The following is a 22,329-nucleotide window of genomic DNA, read 5'->3' on the forward strand; positions in this document are numbered from 1 at the left end:
CACACTTGTTTCCAAGCTGCAGCACGCGGGTGGGAGGCCGGAACCTGCCGGGCACCGACGCTGCCCGCCCTCACCCACAGGCCCCCTCGGTCAGAGCCGGGCTTCCCGGGCCGGGCCCGGCCGCTCCGCGGGACAACGCGCGCGGCCACCCCGAGCTCCGGCTGGGAGCCGCCTCCCCGCGGGCGCTCGGCACAGACAGGCCCCGAGGGGAGCGCCTCCGCCCCGGCCGGCGCCGCCACACTCACCGCCCCGACACCGCCTCCGCCTCCGCCGCGATCGCTCCCGATGGGCGGGACCGCGGCCGCCCGTCCCGCCGCTCTGAGGGCGGAGAGCGCCCGTCCCTCCCGCTCCTCCCGTGCGAGGGCCGGAGAGAGCCCGTCCCGCCCGCTTCTCCAGTGCGAGGGGCGGAGAGCGCCCTTCCCTCCCGCTCCTCCAGTGCGAGGGCCGAAGAGCGCCCGTCCCGCCCACTCCTCCAGTGCGAGGGGCGGAGAGCGCCCGTCCCGCCCGCTCCTCCAGTGCGAGGGGCGGAGAGCGCCCGTCCCGCCCGCTCCTCCAGTGCGAGGGGCGGAGAGCGCCCGTCCCGCCCGCTCCTCCAGTGCGAGGGGCGGAGAGCGCCCGTCCCGCCCGCTCCTCCAGTGCGAGGGGCGGAGAGAGCCCGTCCCTCCCGCTCCTCCAGTGCGGGGGCCGCAGAGAGCCCGTCCCGCCCGCTCCTCCAGTGCGAGGGCCGCAGAGAGCCCGTCCCGCCCGCTCCTCCAGTGCGGGGGCCGCAGAGAGCCCGTCCCTCCCGCTCCTCCAGTGCGAGGGCCGCAGAGAGCCCGTCCCGCCCGCTCCTCCAGTGCGAGGGGCGCAGAGAGCCCGTCCCGCCCGCTCCTCCAGTGCGAGGGCCGCAGAGAGCCCGTCCCGCCCGCTCCTCCAGTGCGAGGGCCGCAGAGAGCCCGTCCCGCCGGGCCCGCCGGTCCCGCCGTGCGGGTGAGGAGCTGCTGAGGGCCAGAGGACTGGGCGCAGTGCGGCGCAGCGACGGGGCAGAACCAAGGCTTAGAAATGTCTCTCCCCGGTGGCAAGTTGTGGTGGATTGTTGATTTTTTTTTTTTTTTTTTTAAATCAGAACTTGATTTACGCTCTTTTTTTTTTTTTCCCCCTCATCTCTTCGTGCCCAGCTACATCCTGTTGCAGAGCTACACACATGTACGCAACATCTCCCAGGTATCATAAAACTTGGCGCTCTGTTGGGAAAAACTGGGCTAACTGGTTGCCTTTCTTGGGCTTTGGCCTTTCTGCAGGGAATAAAGTGACAAAATCGTAAAAAATTATCTCATGCCTAAGTTAACCACTTAAAGGAAAAGAGTGAGATTTTCCAGATTTCTTAAGGTATTCCATAAACTCATGGAATCTGTATTTTTAAGGTTCCCCTTCACAATCAGGACAGAGACTTACTCAGTTTGTAGTTGAAAAAGTTCCCTTCAGTCAACCCCTCATCATCACCAAATTTGCTGATTCTGTTAGAAATATGTATATATATTTTAAATGTCTTTGCAGCTTCTTTTTCCTGGTTTTATAAATCTTTACAAAACAGATTTGCCTTAATATCAACACCGTTGTACTGATGCACATAATTGTACATCATTGTTTAAGAGAAAGGCCATACAACTCCAATTAATTTTTTATGCTAAGTCCCGTTGTGGTTCTGCAGAGCTGAAAGAATCCACAAATCAGATTTTACAAGGACTTGGCATGACATTGTGTCAAATACATTTCTTGTTCAACAAAATGTTCAATAATATGGATAAATATTTTTGAAAGAACGGTACAAGCCAGTGAGAAAATACTTTCTATTGGAAGTCTTCATTGTTTCCTTTTAGTGTGGTTACTAGAAAGATCTCTGATGTGTCAGTAAGAATCACAAAGATAAGGATTATGGGCTAAATGCAGATATGAAAGGGAATAGATACACTATTTGCACATCATTACCATATTTATTGTGTTGTGTATGTAATCATTGTGTATATTCATAGAAAAGGAAAGAGTAAGAGCTGACTGAAGAGAACCAATTTCATAGAACAAACTAGAACACTCTACTTGTATGTAGAAATACTCTGACAAGGCCAGAACAAAACAGCAAAATTAAGATCCTAAATAAGGCACACAAAGAATTTAATACTTTTTTTTTTTTTTTTTTTTTTTTTTTTTAATGCTTCTTAAGAATTCTGGTGGTCTCAAAATGCAGTCCTCTGGCAGAGAGGACATCTGCAAGCATGCACTGGAGGGCAGCAGATCCCAACCTGTGCTGTGTCATGAGAGCTTCAAAAAGGGGGAGAAAGAAACTTCAGCCTACCCTTGGCCTTGTGTTCCTTTGATGCTCGTATCTTTCAGAGACTTCTGTACAAAGCAGATGTCATGGGGTAATCTATGAATTGTGATATTTCCCAGGCTTCTGCATCATCCTGTCTACTCCAGGCCCATGATACAGATAGCTGAAGGGATGTTAAGATTCTCCTGATTCATCCTCAAATGATGAAACAAGCTCAGTTTGAGTTCTTACTCTAAGTGATGCTCAGTGTTTACCAGATCAGCAGAGATAGTCAAGAATACAGGAGGGTTTGGATCTTATCTGCTCCAACTGGCACTGACATTTCCTCTCTTGCAAGACTGTGACTCTTGTTGGTGAAACAGAATCTTTTGAGCATGTGAGTTTATAGAATCCACTGCAGTTTAGCTAATGTGGCAAAGACAGTAGTGTTTGTTCTTTTAGCTACAATTCTGTAGCCTCTGGTCCAACAGTTTTGGCTTAAATTCCAACTGAAATTATACGAAAAACATATAAGAGGTTCAACTTCTGCAACAATCAGTCTGCTGTACTAGTGGACATCTATGAATCTTGTAGTTGCTACCTATGTCCAGTAGCAGTCTTTCAAATTCTTCCCCCCCAAAATGACAATTTATTTTTAATGTAATGTTATTTTGTGCTTTAAACAGGAAATCATCACTATGCATATCAGTCAGATGGTCTTGAAGGAGGCCTGTCTGATCAGTTTTAGAGAAACTGAGCAAGCAGTACAGCCTTCCTACACTTTGAGCAGTGTGAAGCTCCAAAACTTCTGTTTCAAAGATCACTAACTTAAAAGAATTTTACCAGTTCTGACACAGCAGGCAAAACAGGAACGCTGAGCCTAATGATAAAATACATTGTCTGATGAATGCAGCATTCAACAGTTTTCATAAAATTAAATCAGTCCTGAAACCCGGGACTCAGCTAAAGTAATAAATTTAGTGTGGTGAGGCATTTGTTTTTTTAGATTTATCTTTCATACATAAAAATAATATCTATTTCTATATTTTAAAAGTAACTTTGCCATCACTCGAATTTAACTTTTCTGACCTTTTTAATCACTCCAAGTATCTTGTACTGAGGTTCAGTTTAGAAGCATCTCTCTCACTTTGTAAGTGCTTAATAATGCTGCCTCAATTTTTGATAAAATCTACCATGGCAGCTTAGCACATTCTCATTCATTAGAAGTGATTTCTTTTTCTATACTCCCACTTTTTTTTTTTTTTCTTTTTTTTCTTTTTTAATATAGGAAAGGAGGTCAGAAGTTTCTACACTTCACAACTGATTAGTGAGGCAGTTCAATTGAAGAGGACAAAATTACTTGGCAGAATTTGCGTACCCAAGCACACTATTAACAGTCCATAAAAAATCAGCTGACTTCAGCTGTGCTTTGTCCATCAGAGTTTTCTCCCCTAGCTGCAGTAGATAAGACTCTAATAAACCTGTACCTTGGTCAGATCAAAGTAGAGATGAAAACCACAAAATTTAAATCAGCTTTCACTTGGCATACAGCCAAGTACTTTCCAAAGTGGTATTATACAAGTCATAAAAATAAAACTTTATATGTGGCAGTTCCAAAAGGCAGGTAGGTGTTGTAATTTCCTTTTAATATGAATTTAAGGCTCTAAAGATTTTTTTTGTCAACAAGAAAAAACATTTAATTAATGATGAGGCCTACAACTCTTTGTCACAGTCTTGTTTACCAACAAGAAATGGACAAAAGCCCATTTTTCTCATTACAAAATCAACGGGATAGCAGGTGAGATAATCTCTTTGCTCACAATTCCTTCTCTCAGTATCTTCCTCTATTCCTTTGCTCCCTCAGAATTGCACAGCTCTGCTTTTCAAGCAAAAGTACAGAAAGGCATGCTGGTGCCTGCAGCAGCTGTGTCCTGTACTCACGCCTGTGCAGGAGGTTAGGCAGGACACCCACACACCTCTCAGCCATGGATCATTTGGAGTCTCTCGGGTGGGAGGCACCATCCTTACCCCCAGCCCATGGCCTCATTGCCACTTCACGGTCTGCCATGTTGTGGCTGTAAGCCCTGCTCAAGAAAGAGTGTGAATATTGTCTTTTGCAAATCCTTTTCAAAGAGATGTTCCAAGGAATTAGTGTGCCATCTTGAAAAGAATGCATGATAATACAGGTGAAGAAGTACAGCCCAAATACCACGCAAGCCCAGCTTTTTTCCTAAAGGCTGAGTCCTGCCAGCATCTGGATTGGAGAGGAGGATGTGAGACTCTGCTCCCACAGAGTGTGACTAACACTGGATTGCATAAGGGAATTCTAGGAAGCTAGAAATACTTCAGTGAGAATTTCCATATTACTCAGAATATGGAGTATTAAACAACTGCATAGGATTTTTCAGTCATTTGGGGTGAGCTGTATGACTCCTGCCTGACTACATTGTTTTGTGATTAAACATTCCAAACATGTGCCAAGGAACACCCCATAACAGGTTGCGCTGTAAGCATTTATTTCGATTCTCATTAAAAAATAATGAGTTTTTCTTTTCTTTCCTGGTAGGCTGCACTGTTACAATTTGCTTATCAGATAGTAGTCACTGTATAAGCTTGGCACTGTTTTAAAAAGGGCACCATGGCCAATTAACGTGATCCCGGAATTCAGATTATACTTGCATTATTGCCTCTAAAGATCTAATCTTAGAAGGTGCTGAGAGGACTCAATTTTAAATGACCTCATACATTTTTAATGAAAGTATGAGAAAGAAAATTGAATGCAACTGCAGAGTGAAGCAGGTGTTGGAAAGCTCTAACATTTCTTACCAGTATCCACAAGCAATTAATTTATTTGGATATTCTTCATACCACCAATGCTGATCTTATATTGTGTCTATGTATCTTTGGCTTTTTAAATAAAATTAAATATTTTTATGTTGTGAGGGTTCGTGGACAAAATTAGCTTTTTTCCCTGCCGTAGAATCATGCCGTTAATAATAATGAAAGAGGGTATGACAATGGAAGTATTTTCTGACAAATTCCAGTGGTACCTTCCTTGTATTTGAGTTGAGGTGAAGATACTTTGGTATAACAGACCTTCTTGTCTTGTTTTTCCCGTGCTCTCTAGAAAACATAAAGCAAGTTTCTGTTGAGATGTAGCAGAGACATTTTTTCTTATGGGTTCCTCAAGTTAGCAGAAAGTGATTCTGTGACTTTTTTTCTGGCAGGAGCTTCAAGTAGTAAAGAATTGATGTGTACACTCTCTGGAGGGACATTTGGAATAACTTTTTCAGCTAAATCACGACCAACCTCAAAATACACATTCAGAAAAAAGACTGAAGGGAATGGGGAGAAGATCCAGATTGAATGTGTGCTGAAGACAAATAATTTTCCTTTGGTCTTTGGATGATCTGAGACAGCAAGGTGAAGAGCAGGTTAGCTTTTTTAAGGGCAAGCTAAATAGCAAAGAGCCTATAGCGGTTGAACCCAAATTGAGTGCTTCAAAATGATCCCAAGTGAAACCTTGTAACCAAAAGTGTTTAATTGATCCACTTCGTTTGGGTAACCCCAAAGTGGGGAGCGACTTCACGCATAAACCAGGCTGCAGATCTGAGGCAGCTGCAACTTCTGATGAAAAATTAGCTAGGGACTATAATCAGCAACAAGAGAAAACTTGAAGGGAGTGACCCTCTTGGGCTTTCCCAGTTAAAATCAGGGCTGCATGTCTGAGGCCTAACAAATAAAGGATCAGAGATGACATAAAACAACACAGTCAGTAGGGAACACAGTTCCCTACTAGAGGACTTCTGATTTCTAGCAAGCATAAAGTTGGCCCCAGACAAGTGCTGAATTCAAGAAATTCAAGACTTTGCAAGGGTGCTGAGCAAACAGAAGCGGGAATTAATGAAATATTTATTAGGTGTGAATTTCTCACCCCTGTGCAAGGTGAATGAAATGTAAAAAATAAGATAGCATAAGTGAAAGAGGCCTGGGACAGTTGAGAGAAACCAGGATCTGCATAAGAATACACTGAAGTATATTTCTGCAGAAAATTATGTGATGCAGTGTTTCAAATGTTATATTCTTAATTGCCTGTTTTATGACTTGTACTTGCAATACTAGAATTGTTGAGTGGAGTCAAAGCATTTGTGAGCAGTAAGTGTGAATGGTATTTGAATCCCAGAGCACTAATTTTGTTTTTAATTATTATTTGTTAGTAGCATTCTAGCAGACACATGGTAATTATTTGTAATGCAGTATTAAGTGTCAAATGTGAGCTGATAATGCCTGCAGGGCTACTACAGCCAACATTTATTTTGTGTTGAAAGTCTTAGAAGACAAATACTCATCTTATGCTGTCTACTTCGAGTCCAGCTTAGAAGTTCCTTGGAAAGCCTCAGACAGATTTTACAATTAATTGACAAGATGCAAGGATCACCAGGAGGCGAAAATGCAACACTATTGACATGACAGAGAATCCCATTCTTCAGCACTAAAAACCAGGGCAATGACTGGAAAACGACCTGCTGAGAAAAGCAGTGCTTATGCTACCTTATGCTGTTGGGTTTGCTTTTGTATTTCCTTTCCCTTTTGTTATTACTCAGAATGCCTCCCTAATCCTGACATTCTGGTTTCTTTATTCAAGCCCTTTATTTCTTCTCCAAACTCTTAATTTTTTTTTTTGTTCATGTAAAATACTTCTCATATTATATATTCTAAGCAGACCTTCTGTGTGCTTAGCACAGGCTTTTATTTTGAACAAAGATCAAGAATCACCTAGCTGTTACTTGTTTTATAATGGTGGCTTATTCCAATTAACCTCAGTATGGCTTTCAGCACTCGTACCTGTTTTACCTTTCAACACTGAGTACCACCTTGAACCAATCTTTTGACATTTCTTCTATGGAACAGAAAAAGTCTCTGTCTCTCTGTCTGCCTTTTCGAAATAAATTTCCCTGACAGGGACTTTTGGTTTAGAATTATATCTGTGTTTTCTATTTGCCTTCTTCTATCTTCAGCTTTTTCATCTTCTTCCTATGTTTTGAAGTCCACTAAAAGCCTTCATTCAGCAGAGTATGTGAACAGAAACTTTGTTCAGTAAAATGCTTAATTGTGTTTTTCAGCAGTGTTCTTACAAATGAGTTAGGAGCACATGTAGTACTGCACTGGAACCAGTTCCTGTCCTTGTGAAGGGCAAGAATTAAGCACAGTCTTACTCATGTATCTCTGCAGTTCTCTCTCCCCTTCCTTCTAACACTCACCCTCAGCTGAGGACAATGTGCCAATCACTGAATGACTTGAAGGCAAGACAGCTGTATGTGAATACAGGAGCCTCCATCAACTCCCCTGTAAAATGCCATACTCTGGTTAATGCAGGCAGTTTGGAACAGATGGCCTGGTAGGAAGTGTGGCACTCTGTTAAAATTCAATGTAGCACCATCTTAGTTTTCATAGAGTCACAAGAGGTGCAGGCAAGGCAATTCTTAACTGGTTTTTTTTGGGTTTTTTGTTTGGTTGGTTGTTTTTTTTTTGTGTGTTTTTTTGTTTTGTTTTGTTTTGTTTCCCTGCAGGGCCCTATATATTTACACACTATAAAGAAAGAAATAATTGATGATTTGGGTAAAAGGTGTTTTTAAACATTGTTCTAATTTCATCTGGCATAAAGCTGTCAGGATTTTGGAGGGAATATGAAATGTCAGACCCTGAGACTCCCAGATTTCACATTATCTATGGCTTTGAGATACTCCCGTCTTGAGAAGAAAGTATGTCAATGTGTCTGTCCAGATGATACTGGAGGAATTTTTTTATGATTATCCTATTCATCTGGTGGATTATTTTGAGCTTTGCTACTTTCGTAGTGCCCCACGCCGTCTGGGAGGAGCAGCGCTCTTGCCGGAGCGGGAGGCAGGGGACGCGTGGGTCCCCCCAGGCCGGCAGAGCTGTGGCTGCCCTCGGCTCCGGCAGAGGGAAGTGTTGCTCTAGAATACCCGCCCTGCCGGAGAGCCTTGGCTGGCCGCTGCGAGCCACGGTACTGCAGCAGGAATCTGCAATCTGGAGCGTATGGAACGTGTGCTTTATAAATTGTCAGTAGAGGACAAAGAGGCTTTAGCAAATGCCAGAAAGAGCAAGTGAGATAAAAATCAGAATGTGCCAGGGAATGAAATTAAATTATATGAATAACTATGAAGTTTACATGTTTTTTATTTTCTTATGGAGAATAAATGGTGGTAGTATGGAGTTTTAGGAGTTCAAGAGTTGTGATCTGCTTGTTCATGCTTCACCTAAATACGCAGCTGTAGCCTTTCATACCAAAAGACAGGATCCTGAGAATCAGATAGCCGGAACCGCACTTGGTGATCACAAGGCAAGTTATCATAGGGTGCTTTATTTACAGAACCGGCTCAGCTTCAGATACTGCTGCCAGCATGATCAAGATGCTGCTGCTCCTACAACTCCAAGCACTGCTGGAGGGTTAAAATACAAGAGTAATACCACCTCTGTAATATTAAAAAGAATTTTCAATAGAAAATATTTCAAAATGAAGTTTTGACTGTATTACCTTTTAAATATACATCACTTTACTATATAGCCTTCCCTTTCTTACTACACGAGATTTCCCAAAACTGTACCAGTGAAGGGGTTGAAGCAAATGCTCTGGATACCCAGTAGTAACACTGAGCATAACATTTAAAATCACTATTTTATATATATATATTCAAAGTTGTGTTTGTGACATCTAAACAGCAAGTTAAAAAAGACCAGGGGATGGCACGATGTGTGAAAGGAAGCTCAACTTTCACAGTATTATTAAGCTGTTGTTTTTCAGCATCTTATAAATGGCTGTCATAAACAAACAGAAAGGGTGTTGGAGCTTGAAGAACATTTTCCAGACAATGTTGCTTGAAAAAGACTGGAATAAATTAATGCTGAAAAAATTGTCATTAAGCTAACTTTAAAGATGAGCTTGATCTGCTAGGTATAAAGTGAGTAGCTGTACTGCTAAAACAGTGTTGCTTTTGAGTAAGATGTTAACAAAATATTTCCTTTGCTCAGAGATTGCTGTGGTGCAGCACATGTCTTGAGTCCTCCCCTTGTGCTTCCCCAGGAGCTACCCAGTATCAGAGTAAAGAAAGAAATAAACCCAGATAATTGTGCTGCAATCTTCTGCTCAAGCAATTATGAACCTTATGAACATTAATTTCCATGTTCTGACTTAATTCAATACTTTGATTCTTAGCACAAATAGCTCTTGGTTTTATAATTTAGCCAAAGATTCACTTGTCTTCCTAGCATATTGTTGACAAAGAGAAAATATGGCAGATCCTGGAGACAGACTTTTTATTTTTGAGTTGGTAGAAAGCAAGATTATAAAATGAGATGTACTTTTATTTATTTTGCTCATGGACAGGGGAAATGGTCCCAGTAAAACAGATTAAACAATTCCTCAGGGAAACCCTAATAGAGCAGAAAATTTGTCTCGATGATACAGCCAACTAAGAAGGCAGCAGGTCTCCTGGGAAGAGGCTGGCCTGCTCTCTGCTATTTACCAAAGCTCACCAAGGACTCTTGGAGCGATAATTGCAGACAATGCCACGATGTTGACATCTTTGTGGTGACAGTAGCTGTTTCTCTGAGGTTAGATTACTATCAACGTACATCACTTTAAGTAGAAACTATCATCCTAAAACAAATACATTCCCTGCTAGGCTACCACCGTGACTGCAAACTAGAAAAACAAACGGGCTTTTTTTTTAATAATATTTTTCCTCAACACACATTTTCATTGGTATTTCTACACGTTTGGATTAAAGAGTGAGCTACCCTTTTGTTTTAGTTTCACTTTTGACTCTAGTGCAATCCTTGTGCTTCCTCAAAGGTATGATATGTTTTAATGTCTCTAAATTTAAACTAACACCACTCAATAAATGTGTACTGAATACACATTTGAAAACTGTGAATACTATTTGAAAGTTGTTAACTTTTGCAAAATTTAGTGTCTTTGCTATTTAAAATGAAGGCAAGGCAGTTTCATACAGCTCGGAGAAAAATATTTTTGTGTTTCTTGGAGGAAAAGCAATATTTTCAAAATTGTCATTTTTCCCACAAAATTGATGACTGGATAGAGAATAAGCATTACCATAGCAGAGCCTGTGTAAGGAGTGCAATTGTACTGTAAATAGAGCTTAGACTAAGTCCTTGCAATGGTGTAACTAATAATGAAAATATGTCAGGACAATTACTTGAAAAGAGTGAGCTGTTTGCACGACTAAGAGGAGGGAGACAGAGCCCATTTGTCCCAGTTTTTGTAGAAATCTAGGTAGGAATCAAAAATTTCCTTCAGGCTTTCATGCCTTTGCCCAGCAGAGCCGGTCTCTTCAGACATCTGGAGAAGGGAGCTGCAGTGCCCACTGGGGAAAGAGGAGGTGAAGTAGGAGAGCCAAATGAATTGTGACTTTTTAAAAACGTTGTGTTTATTTGTGAACTTTATAATATCAGCATCGGGCTTTCAGCAGCACTAAGAGCCATAGAAGAGTCCGGCCGCACAGGCGTTTGATCGCTCCCGTCAGAGAGCGTGGCGGGGCCGGGTGTCCCTGGCCCCGGGAGGAGACCCCCGGTGCTGCAGGGCAGCGGCAGCGGCGCGGGGAGCTCACCCCGACCGCACCCGCGCGGTGCCGCTGCCCAGGGCCCCCGGCACTCCCCATCCCCACCCCGCTCCTTCCGCTCGCCCCCGGCGGGCCGGGGCCGCTCCGGCATCCGCACCCCGTCCCAGCCGCAGCCTCCGGTGGGATTAAATTGCATTTCACGAGCGTCACCCGCTCTATTTTTATTTGCTAACGGCCGGTAACAATGGTTTTCTCACTTCCTCCACCTCTTCCGACGGCTCGGGTTACTCAAACGCCGGCACGAACGGGGTGGGGAGGGTTGCTGCCTGCGGGCCGGCACGGCCGCGGCGCCGCACCGATAGGCTCTGAGGCGGGCGGGCTCGGCCGCGGTGCCGGGAGTTCCAGGAGCTCCCCGCTCCGCCGTGAGGGGCGGTCAGGCGGTTCCGCAGGTGAGCGGCGGGGCCGGGCCGGGGCCGGGCGCGGCGCTTTTGTCCGCCGCAGCTCGCCCCGCCCCCGGCCCGTCAGCGGCGCCGCCGGCCGCGCCCATTGGCCGCGCGGGCGGTAACGTGACAGCGGCGGGGCCCGCCCCCGACGCGCCGGTTGGAGCCGGTGCCTCGCGCTGCGCCGGCGGCTGCCGCGCGGACGGAGCGCGCGGACCCAGCGCCGCTGCGCGGGCGGGCCGGGGGGCGGCGGCGGCAGGTAAGGGAGGGGCGGCTGCCGCTGACAGGTGCCCCGCGGCCCCGGCCCGCGGGGGAGGCGCGGGCGGAAGGAGGGGGAGCAGCACGGAGCGGGGCTTTCCGAGGGCAGCTCTCGCAGTCCCCGCTTTTCCCGCGGTCCTCCCTCCGCCGGCGGAGCGGGAGGGCGCTGCCGTCCCGCGGGGTGCCCAGCGCCCCTCGTCGGGCGGCCCGGCGAGCCTGCGCGGCGGCCGCCCCTTCCCTCGGCGGCGCCCGGCAGCGGGGCCGCTCACCTGCCGTGGCCCCGCGGGCCGGCCGAGGCACAGGGGGAACGGGCGCGGGGCGCCGAGCGGGGCTGTGGCCGCCGCGGGGCCCGCGGGCGGAGCTCGGCGAAAGCCGCTCCGCGGTTTGCGTAACCCATATCCGCGCGTGTCCTCGAGTGACCCGGGCGCTACAGGTCGCCTGGGGCCGCCTTCCTCCGGCCGGGCGGCAGCTGCCGGCCTTCGGCCCCGGGCGTGCAGGCGGCACCTGCCCTCGAGCAAGCGGCAGGCGGGAGCCAAGCCCCAACCTCCCCGCAAGGGAGAAAAGAGTTAGCTCAGTGTCGAGGCCTGGACAGTTCTGCGTGTCGAACGAAAACCGTCCTGTCTGTGGTTGTCTTCCTTTCTGCTCTCCGGCCGATGCGTTTCTCGCCCCACCTAGTCAGGGAGCTTGTGGCAGCCTCTCTGCGCCCTGGCTGGGTTGTGCAAGTGGCGTCAGGCTGACTTTGTACCCGGCTGCTCAGGGGTGAAACTGGGGCAGCTTCCTGGCTTCGGGTCAGACTTTGGCCATAGTGAATGCCGCGGTTGACCAGTTATGTGGGAGTGATTAAAGCGGACTTCCCTAAAGCTTAATTTTATATTAAGAATGTAATTAATTATGCCGATAAGGTGAACTGTGTTTGCCTTGGCCCCTAGTGTGGTCATTTAAAACTATACCTGTAATGTAGTCCTAGAATAAGCTAGTGGCTATGTAGTCTCTTAATGGCTTCAAGTACTTATGCTATACGTTCTGCTGACTCCCATCTTTCTTTGTCTGCTGAAAGGATAAGGTAAGGCATCAATTATTTTAGGTGTTTTGGAATTTTTTCTTAAGTATTTGGCTAATAGGGAGGGCAATGGATTAGGCCTTACTGATCTGTCCTGTTTAAATTTAAACTTTCAAGAGAGCGGTGAAGGAAAGCCCATGAGGTTTAAGTAGTGAAATCTTACAGTATTTGTAGAATTTATTAAGTATTGTCCATCGATATTGTACATGTTTTCTTCAGTATCCATGTAGCTCAGGTGACAGTGTGGGGTATAGAAGAGGTAACTTTTCTTCAGTGTCTGTGGCTCTGAACCACATAAAGGAGGTGAAATGAAATTAGATTGATTTTGGCAGAGAGCCAGTAGTTTATATGTGATGCAGGGGGGATTTTTAAAAGGTTTTTCTTGAATGTTTAAAGCATTCTGTTGTAGCCAGATAACAAATGTTTATCAGAGAGTTTTATATTAGCATGTATTATTGCATTCTACTGAATTTTACATTTGCATAATGCAATTGACTTATATCTTCAGTAGTATTCATGTAACTCTTAGAAATTGTACAATATTAACTTGCTAGTTCCCTTACACTTTTGAGAGAAAGGAGTTGCCGGTCTAGCTTGTATTTGTTTCCTCTTTCATGAAAACATGATTTTTATAGGGAGAAAATTGCCTTTTGTTTATTGCAAGTTACCAATACAGCTGTTACTTGGAGTTAATGAAAGCATGTTTAATAATTTTTAAAGAGGGAGCAACAGTGCCTAAAGAAACATCCATCAGAATTTTGGCATTGTAAAATGAACCTTGTAGAGCGGCATGTCACTGTTGAGTAAATGTTTTTCTAAGGGGCTTCTGAAGGGGAATGGAGGGTGAAGTCTTGTCTTGCTTTAGCTGCTGCTGTCCCTGCTCTGGCTGATGTGCTACAGGTAGCAAAAGAGACTGTGGCTCTAATAATACTGCTTCAGCTTACAATACCTACTGCTAAAGCCATAAAGCTTTACTCAGCTAGGATTAGAAATGGATGTTTCATGTGACTAAGGGGATAAGGTGTGGTTTATATGGGTCGTTGTGCTGCCTATCGAAATGTTTCACGCTGCTCTCTGTATTCTAAGCGCTAACCTGTGGGCTGTATTTATCCTTAGGCACCCTTATAACAGCTGTTGTCTTGTAAATAGTGCTATTCTGCCAGTTGCTTTTTGCAGTTACTCTTTTTAAAGATAAGTTAGCAGTCTGTGCTGTGGTTATGAAGCTTTTTGGTTCCGATATCACAGGTAGCCATGCAGAGGGTTGAGAAATATAAAGTGGAATTAATATTCTAATATTTGCATATGCTGGCTTTAATGTTTAAATGGTGTAGGTTATATAATTCCAGGTAGAGTTTTACCAGACTTGGTGAGTGAGCTTCTGTTTATTGTACTTAATGCTTGGGTCTGGGGATTATTTTCCCCAAGAGTTGTTAGTCTGCTACAAATTAGTTCTGGATTTTATTTTTAGCTAGTTGAAATCAAATTGTAATTCACTGTTGAACTAAAGGGTCATAATACTTATGAATAGTTTCCCCAGCTGTTTGATTTAAACTTACTGATATGAAAAGGGTGTCCTTTGTAGTGGTGTAGCACCTTGGGAGGAAGGCAGATGATGCAGCTCTCAGTAAAGCTGTTACAAATGCTGACATACTCTCTTCTGATGTATACTTGAGAGGATTCTAGGGTCTTTCAACAATCAGAAGCAAATTGTGGAGAACTTGTAATGGGCTATTTTAAATTTAATTCTCATTGGTTTTGCTCTGTTTCGTAATAATGTATTTGCACACACTGAAATAAATTATGTCTCTGCATTTCCATCATAAGGGCTCAGCCTCCAAGTACATTTGGATGTTGTAAACTAGAATGCAATTTCTTGTACTGAAATTGAGAATTTAGTAGACTGTGAGAAACTAAAGGGATTAAAAATGCTTGTAAGTGGTCCAGTGATGCCAATAAGCATATGGTAGTAATACAATCTGGTTGCTACGAATTTTGAGTAGAATTTAGACATTGTTACAACCACTTTGTTTCTTTGTGAGATAGTAGTTTGAATGATTTCAGTTAGCAAAGTTTCGGTTTTGTGGCACAACAGCTACAAAATCGCGGTCATGTTGTTTACTCAGGCTTAATTAAAGTGACATTGATTTTTTGAGCTCTTATTGCAAACCCCAGAAAATGTAACCCCTTATTTCCCAGACATTATTGCCTTAGTTTTCTGGGGAAAAGACCAGTATTCTGTGAGTAGTTCGGGTTGTGAAATTAACTGCTTTCTGGTAGCTAAATAAATCATCTGCATCCAAATATGAGGATCTACTGAGCTGAAATTTAATAATAGCACATTGTGCTTTTGAATGCTAAAGTATTAGTACTTTGAACTAATTTTTCCATCTGAATGAAAGCAAACTCTTGAGGTGCATTTGTTATGTAATCCAAAATATTTGAAGAAGGGAGGGAATTTGAACATTTTTAACTAAGAACTGTTTGTTTCTAGCCTGTGTTTAAATTATTCACAAGATAAACTTTAATTTCCAACCTATGCCAATGCAAGTGTGAAACTGATTGTTGCTTATCCAGCGTCTTTTCCAAGTAAACACTTTTTATTAAACATTAACATTGTTTAAATACTAACTTTGCAGTGACACTGACTGCAAAGTTGGGAAAATTATTGCCTAATTGAAGTGAGATGGAATATGTCAATACTCAAGTGCTTTACCGAACAGGATTTAAAAGCAGTGTCTGCTTTGTTTCAAATTATTATTTAGTTTCTTATAAACATGGGGCTAGAGTTTTTTTTACTTCAAAGTTCTTAATTGATTCAGGTGATGATAAAACCTTGACTCTTGTTTTTGTAGTTCTTAGACTTGGCTTCCTACCAAAGTGTGTTTCTGATAATACTGCTATCTGAAAAACCTTACCAGCTGTTGGGTCTCTTCAGACAGCCTGCTCAAAAAAGGAAATTTTGCGCAGTCGGAGACTCGCACAGCGCACTTGGGTTTGATGGAAGTGCAACGCATGAACATAGGTCCTAAACTAACTCTGTGTTTGTTCAGGAAACAAAGCAGGATTACTGTGGATTTACGGTAGAATACAAGTCTGATCACTTGTTTGTGGTTCTGAAACTTAGCATTGTTCTAGGAGATGCTTCTGATAGGCACGACACTGCTCTCAGCTCTCGCGCTGCATGCGTATGCGCAGCTCTGAACTGTGCACTTATGTGTAGGCATGCGGTTTGTACATACACTACCACACTGCGTGTGCAATGTGAAATTTGTCTTTCAGTCTGCTCATTTTACTAAAAGAAGAGAAAGTGTAGCTGGTTGCTTTGTCCAGATAGTAAATATGTAATGCAGAGTAATCTGAATAGGAAGATACTTGAGAGGCTGAAGGAGTTGTGCAACCAGATTACACTGCTGGAGGATAGGTAAAGCCTGTTCAATTTCCATTTCAAGCAGGCCTCTATTTGACTCCAGTCGTAAGTTTTTCCTTTCCTTACTTTGAGGTGGGGATATTCTTTTAAAAGATAAGAAGATGGGTTTCAGGAGAGCTGGCATGCAAAAAGAGCGCCTGAATTTGCATCAGATATCAATTGGAAATTTATCTGTTCTCTTTATTCTATTTTAGCTGTTTGGATCAAACATCTAGAATCAAGTGTTTCAGTTTGTTGGGTTGACATTCACGAGTAACTGTCTTTCCTCTTAAACAAGATGAAAACCTGCTGCTTCTAAAAGGAGATATGAGCCACTCCTGAAAATCCGAATCAGCTGTCTGACGTCAGAACTAATAGAGTGAAATCAGATGTGTTTCTGTATTGCTGCCCTGATAATTATATTTTCCTACATGCAATTAAGTTCTTGTCTGTGGAATAATATTCCCTTCTAGAAAGTTCTCCGTTAATCTTATGCAACATCAGAAAAACTTAAAACTAAAAGACTATTTTTTGACCATTTTTAAGTCTTGTGGCTATATTTGTACATGGTAATAATTATTTTGCAGAGACAGAATTGGTATATATTTTTTGTGACCTCAGCTGCCATTTCCATTCTCAGCATCTGCTATCCTGAGAGAATGCTGCTTGGTCTTAGCAGTCTAGAAATGTTGACAAAACTTCAGTATCCTTTTTTTTGGCCAAATGTTGAAATTTTGTGTCACTGTACTAGATAACAGTTCATATTTTAGAAACATCAGAATTATTCTAGGCAGGATGGGCTCTACAAATACAAATTAATATTTCTGAGATTGGACAAAGGTGACAACTGTCTGACCACTATTAGAAAAAGGAATAGCATGTACTTCCAGCTCTCAGAACAAAACAAAAGCTTAGTACAATGTACAATCCAAACCAGCTAAATACTTAGTAAGAAATGATTAGTGTATAATATTCCTCATTTAAATAGTTTTTAGAGAATAGCAGAAACAAGTTTGAGTTGGAAAGAAATAAAATTATTTGCATGAAGCGATTCAGCTGTCGGAAGTAAATTATTAACTAGGTTAGGTATGGCTATTGTATTGGAAAGCAATGTCTGAGCTAGAAATTTCATGTAGAATGGATGTTCTGAATAATGATAACTACTGGATTTCAGTATTCTGCTCTCTGCAGAAGTGGTATGAAAAATGTTGGCACCTTATATCTTTGTCTAAATGCAGTGTGGTTGAATTCCTTATTCCTTTATTTAGATGTACCAAATCAGAATATGAAGGTGTTTTAGTTGATACCTGAGTACATATGGTATTACATTGCCATGTAACAAATTATGTCAATAGCCTAGTTATAGTAACGTGATATCTTGTGGGTGACAAAATTGACCCAAATGCTTACCTGCATTCTTAAGTAGGATTTGTAGTCAGTATACTTTATTCTGCTGTGACAGCAGCACTCTTGAGCACTCAGAGCTGGTTCAGGTTTGTAGACATATTCCTAAGTTCTTCCTTCTGAAAACATTTTCTTATTTCAGACTGGTTTCCAGTAAGGTTGCTGAAGTTGTCTTGGCTGTTTCAAATGTCTTTGGCCATTTATGATTTTATTGAGGACAGTGAAAATGGAAAAAGGTGTATGAGCAATTTCTTGCCTTTTTCCAAAGAAAGAGGGTCTCTTGTTATATAATTCTGTTTTATGCTGCTGGGTCCTTTGTACTGTTACTGTTCTTGAAGACTGAAGATAATAAGCTATAATATAAATAAAGAGTCTACTTGTAGAAAAATCTAATAGTATTTAAGTCATGAATATTTTCTAGTGTTCTCTGCTTTGCTGTCTGATGTCCTGAGCATGGCAGCACAATGAATTGACATGATATCTCTCTGTCTTACAGAAACTAAAGGGATAAAAGTTAATTTTCTATTGTAATACTTACCTTGGTATGCAAAATAAAATAGGTGCCATTGATGCTCCTGCTCCTCAGAATGCTGGAGGGATATTGCTGATACCACTGTCTTATGGTTATGTAGTCCTATTTCCCAGCGTGAGAAAGACCCAAAAACATGGTTAAAAGACTAAACAGGTATAATAAGCAAGCTTGAAGAATCTTATTTCATGGAGTTGGAAGGTGTCTGACTCTGTGTTAGCACTGGGATGAAGGGCTTGATGTACTGTTGTGTAAGATGGTTTCTGGGAGAGCTACCAAAGGTGCAGTTAAAAGATCTAGGCTGGGACTGATGAGGTTGCTTTTGGTGTCATCTTGCTTTTTTAGGACAGAACAACTGAAGAACCAAGGAGACTTTTCATATTTAATGTTCCCAACTTGCTCCAAGATTTCTTTGGAACTTGTAAGTAAAGACCGTAGTATCTTTAGAACTGACTTACTGACTTTAAAACCTAATTGGGAGATGGGGGAACAACAAAGGAGGCCTGTTCTTCTAGATATCACTTGAGAGTGTAATCTGTGCCAATTCCCTGGTATCTTCCTTGACACATTTGGGCTGAAATGCTTGACAGCATGGCATGCCTGCAGTCATCTCTGGAGAGAGTTTTCCCTTGTGGTTTAAATTTGCATTAGCTGAGCACTGATGGACTATGTGCTTCTATCCTAAGAAGGCGGATACATTGCCAATACAATTTTCTCCCCTTCCCTCCATTCCCCCTATATTTTCATTCTACTTTGTCTTATGCTAGAAAGCTCTTTCCTTTAGTCTGCTTTCTTAAGTCACCATTCCTTTGAGCCTTGTTAGTCTTGCAGTTCTGGCTCTGGTTTTATTGCCTTTTTCTAATTGAGATGATAAGGCTCGTTAGACATCCAGCTTAGGTTTGTAGGGGGATGGTGCCCCTTTTTGCTGCAAGTATTTTCTTGGGTATTAGTGAAGGACCGCCTTTGCAGCTCTGAGAGCTACATCATTGGTGGCACATTGTTCCAATAATTTCCTTTTCATAGTGGAATATGTGAAATATACAGCTGCTTGAAGAAATGTAAATTAATAGAGCAAATAAGAGTGCTAGAGTTTCCAGTGAACACAAATTAAATAAGCTATTAATTAAATATTGGGATGAAACAAAATAAATATCTATTGTATGATCAATACAAAGCACTTTCATCTGACCAGATGCTTGCATTGATATTTATTGTAGTCAGTATTTTAAAGGCTGATATGTCTCAAGTTTTAAGTTATAACCTTAATTTATATGTTTTGAAAATGCATCTCTGAGTTTGGAAATAGTACTGAGACCGTAAAGCTGTACAAAACATTGCTAGAAATGCTCAGATTTGATTTGGAGTCCAGATTCTGCTTGGTTCATTAGAAAGCACCATGGCTACAAATGGAGTGAGAGGTTCTGGACAAGCAGATAGCTTGTTCTCAAAGACATCACTCATGTTGATGCAATTACATGAAAACAAAGGTGATCTACCTTTCATTTTACTCTTTTGCTTTGGTGGGGTTTTTTGTTTGTTTGTTTTTACCATTAGAAGTCTTATCTATTTAACTCTGTAACATACTTGTTCAGAAACTTAGGTTTGTACCAACTTACAAATTTTTCTACAATTTATTTTGTAGGGGTTTTGTGTAAATTGTCTCACCTCACTTTGGTTTTCAACTTGGGTTTAAACTGAATCTTTTTCTCACTAGTACAGGCCTTTTTAGGAATAGGTTGTGACCTATTTCAGCTAGAACCCAGTCCTTAATTTGAGCAAAGGGTTGGAGAAAGTGCTTTTACTAGTTTAAATGTTTATATCTGAGTGTGAATTTGTATTTGAAGTTGCTCTATTGGGCTAGACTAAAATGAAATAAGCAGCACATTTAATATTACTTTTAAATGCAAATCTTATGATGCAACTTCATTACAGAGTTTAATCTTCAAAATAATTGACTTGTCTTTACCCTCCCATCTGCTTTTGGGGGTTAAGCTCAAGTAACTTCATGCACTTGGGCAGACCTAACTGATGTGGTCCATTATCTATTGTGGTCCACAGGTATGTAATTTTAGGCAAGTGAAATGTTAGAATGTGGTCCTTCTCTCTAGTGAGTGTTTGTACAGTGACATTTGTTACAGCCAAAGTTTACCTCTTGACTGGCTTTCTTTGAATAGAGAAAAGGCTCAAGGCTTGGATATCAGTAATATTTAATGAGAAATTAATATGGCTAAAGGAAGACAGTGGTCTTTTTGGGGGGCTACAGGCACAGGAAGGACATGCATAATGTAACATACCTAATCTTGTACAGTCAGCTTTCAAGAATAGGTCTTATGCTTGTAAAGCAAATTAAATTGGAGTAAAGCATATTTTCAGTTTAGATTAGACTGCAACTTTATAAAGACTTTAGACTATGTAAAATATTTTTCTTGCACTAAGTGTACCAGAGAGAGAAAGAAGGGTGAAACTGCCTTTAAGTTTTTGGGTTTTTTTTTCACCTAAGCCCTTTTGTGTTGAACCTGGGAATGTTCAAGCTTGTAGGTAGTTGAGGAAGCTGACATATACTTGCCATATTCTACTCTTGTTTCTCACAGCTTCATGAAGTGAGGTATTAGTTGCTTGATTTTTTTTTTTAATCAACTTGGCTGTGCAGTTAACTCTGAAGCAGTAGCACAGAAGGGTAAATCTTGTAAAGTACAAATGTTAGTGTAGCCGAACTCACTAAATTTTAAACTATGGTTACAATTTTTTACTCCCAGAAGTTACTTGGCTATATAGATTCACGTAAGCGTCGCCCAGAGAGCAAGGACTGATTCTTAAGCAGTGTAAAACTCTGCTCTTACTGTTCTACACCTTATGTCCAGCTGTCTTGAGAGCAGGAGTGTTTAAGAAAGGCAAGTGCCTCTAGTCAGTCCAGGTACATGTGATTGAGACTGTCTGTAGTTGTAATTTCTGAGTGTTTAGAAGGACTTTAGGTCTTTGATTATTTGAGAGGTTGATACAGCAAACTTGTAATAATGTTAACGTAGTGTTGAAGATCCAGTGTTTGAGGAATATGATGTTTATTGTAGAGTGTGGCAATGTCTTTGGATTTGTTTTAAATACAAAAGGACCATCACTTACACATGTTTAATTGTCACCTGTGATCATCTTCAGAAGGAGCTGGAAAGAAGCTTTCTCTAATCTTGTTTGTGTTGTTCAGCATTCAGTGGAATACAGATTCAAAACTACAATCCCTATCAAAGAGATCCTACAACTGAATCGGTGTATGCACACAGGTGACCAAAGTAATTCTGAAAGAATCACTGCTTGAAAAAGGGAGAGGCAGTCATGGCACCAGAACTCTCTCTCGCTGTTTGTTGTTTACAGAATACTTGAGAAAGGAAGCAGTAACATGCCAATAAAATGAGAAGATTTTGCCAGGAGAGATCTGGTTTGGGTGATGAGTGTATGGGTAAAGTTTGTTTATTTTTGTTCCTTTGGGAATTTTTGTGAGGGTTTGTTTGCAAGGCTCAGGCTGTGCATGTGAAACCATAAGCAGATACTGGGAATCTCCTAGGGGAATCTCAAAACTACCTATGAAGGAAAACCAGTGATGTGTTTAGTTTCTTATTGAACTTAATTTTCCATCCAAAATTTGAGAAGGAAAAGGGATATACTTAAACTAGCTAGAAGATAAGTTGGTACTGTAGTTCAGGAATGATTTTTGATAGAAAATTGATAAAACAGATACATTACGTAGTATGTCAGCATCTCCTTATCTAGGCTGAGAAGCAACTGCAAGAGTCTAAAGAGACTGCAGGGGAAAAAAGCAAGACAGAGGGGCCACAAGAGTACTTGTCAAGTAGTTGTATAAATTTTTAGTTGTATAAACCTATTTTGATTAAATTAGTATGTCAGAAACACCAGCTGAATACCCTTTAGGGAGGGCAGGCAAGGTAATTGCCTTACTGCAAAGACATCCCTTACTAAATGTCCCTAAAATTCTGTAAGGAATGACCAAATGATAGTAACGCAATGCCAAGTACCCTTTTGGCAGCTAGGGGTGGTAGTGGGTGTCTGATAGTTATAGATAATATTTTTCAAAATGAGAGCCTTTTATCCACCTTCTGGATACGTTTCTGTTGTTCTGATTTAATAAGTCTTGAAGTAACTAAAATTACCTCAATATTAGTGATCTTTATTACTTTACTTTTCTGGCCTGTGTCTCTGTATTGGTCTGGAGTGACTCTCCTGAAGTCGTTGTTTTGCCTGGGGCTAAGCTTCATTCTCTCTTCTTCTAAGAAAGATTGCCAATTGAGTTAGGCCACTTTGAAAAGCTTTTATGGCTTTGATATGGGTTGAA

General features: G+C 42.1%; 2 protein-coding genes across 5 annotated transcripts in view; one reads left to right on the forward strand and one right to left on the reverse strand.

Moving 5' to 3' along the window:
• The window catches only part of KYAT3 (kynurenine aminotransferase 3), a 411,900-nt gene that overhangs the window by 22,253 nt on the left and 367,318 nt on the right, over positions 1-22,329 (reverse strand). Inside the window, exon 1 of one of the 4 annotated variants that reach the window (XM_040072526.2) lies at positions 246-357. The exons of 1 other annotated variant lie outside the window; for it this stretch is intronic. The gene's annotated coding sequence lies outside the window, so the exon portion shown is untranslated. Of the gene's footprint in view, positions 1-245; positions 358-22,329 lie in introns of those variants that run through there. 2 more of the 4 variants (XM_040072527.2, XM_040072528.2) reach the window with 2 other exon arrangements.
• LRRC8C (leucine rich repeat containing 8 VRAC subunit C) overlaps positions 11,537-22,329 on the forward strand; it is a 59,626-nt gene continuing 48,833 nt past the window's right edge. The window contains exons 1-2 of the mRNA XM_040072521.2: positions 11,537-11,589; positions 18,333-18,408. The gene's annotated coding sequence lies outside the window, so the exon portion shown is untranslated. The remainder of the gene's footprint in view (positions 11,590-18,332; positions 18,409-22,329) is intronic.

Source organism: Hirundo rustica, chromosome 9 (assembly GCF_015227805.2).
Source record: "Hirundo rustica isolate bHirRus1 chromosome 9, bHirRus1.pri.v3, whole genome shotgun sequence".
NCBI classification, from domain to species: Eukaryota; Metazoa; Chordata; class Aves; order Passeriformes; family Hirundinidae; genus Hirundo; species Hirundo rustica.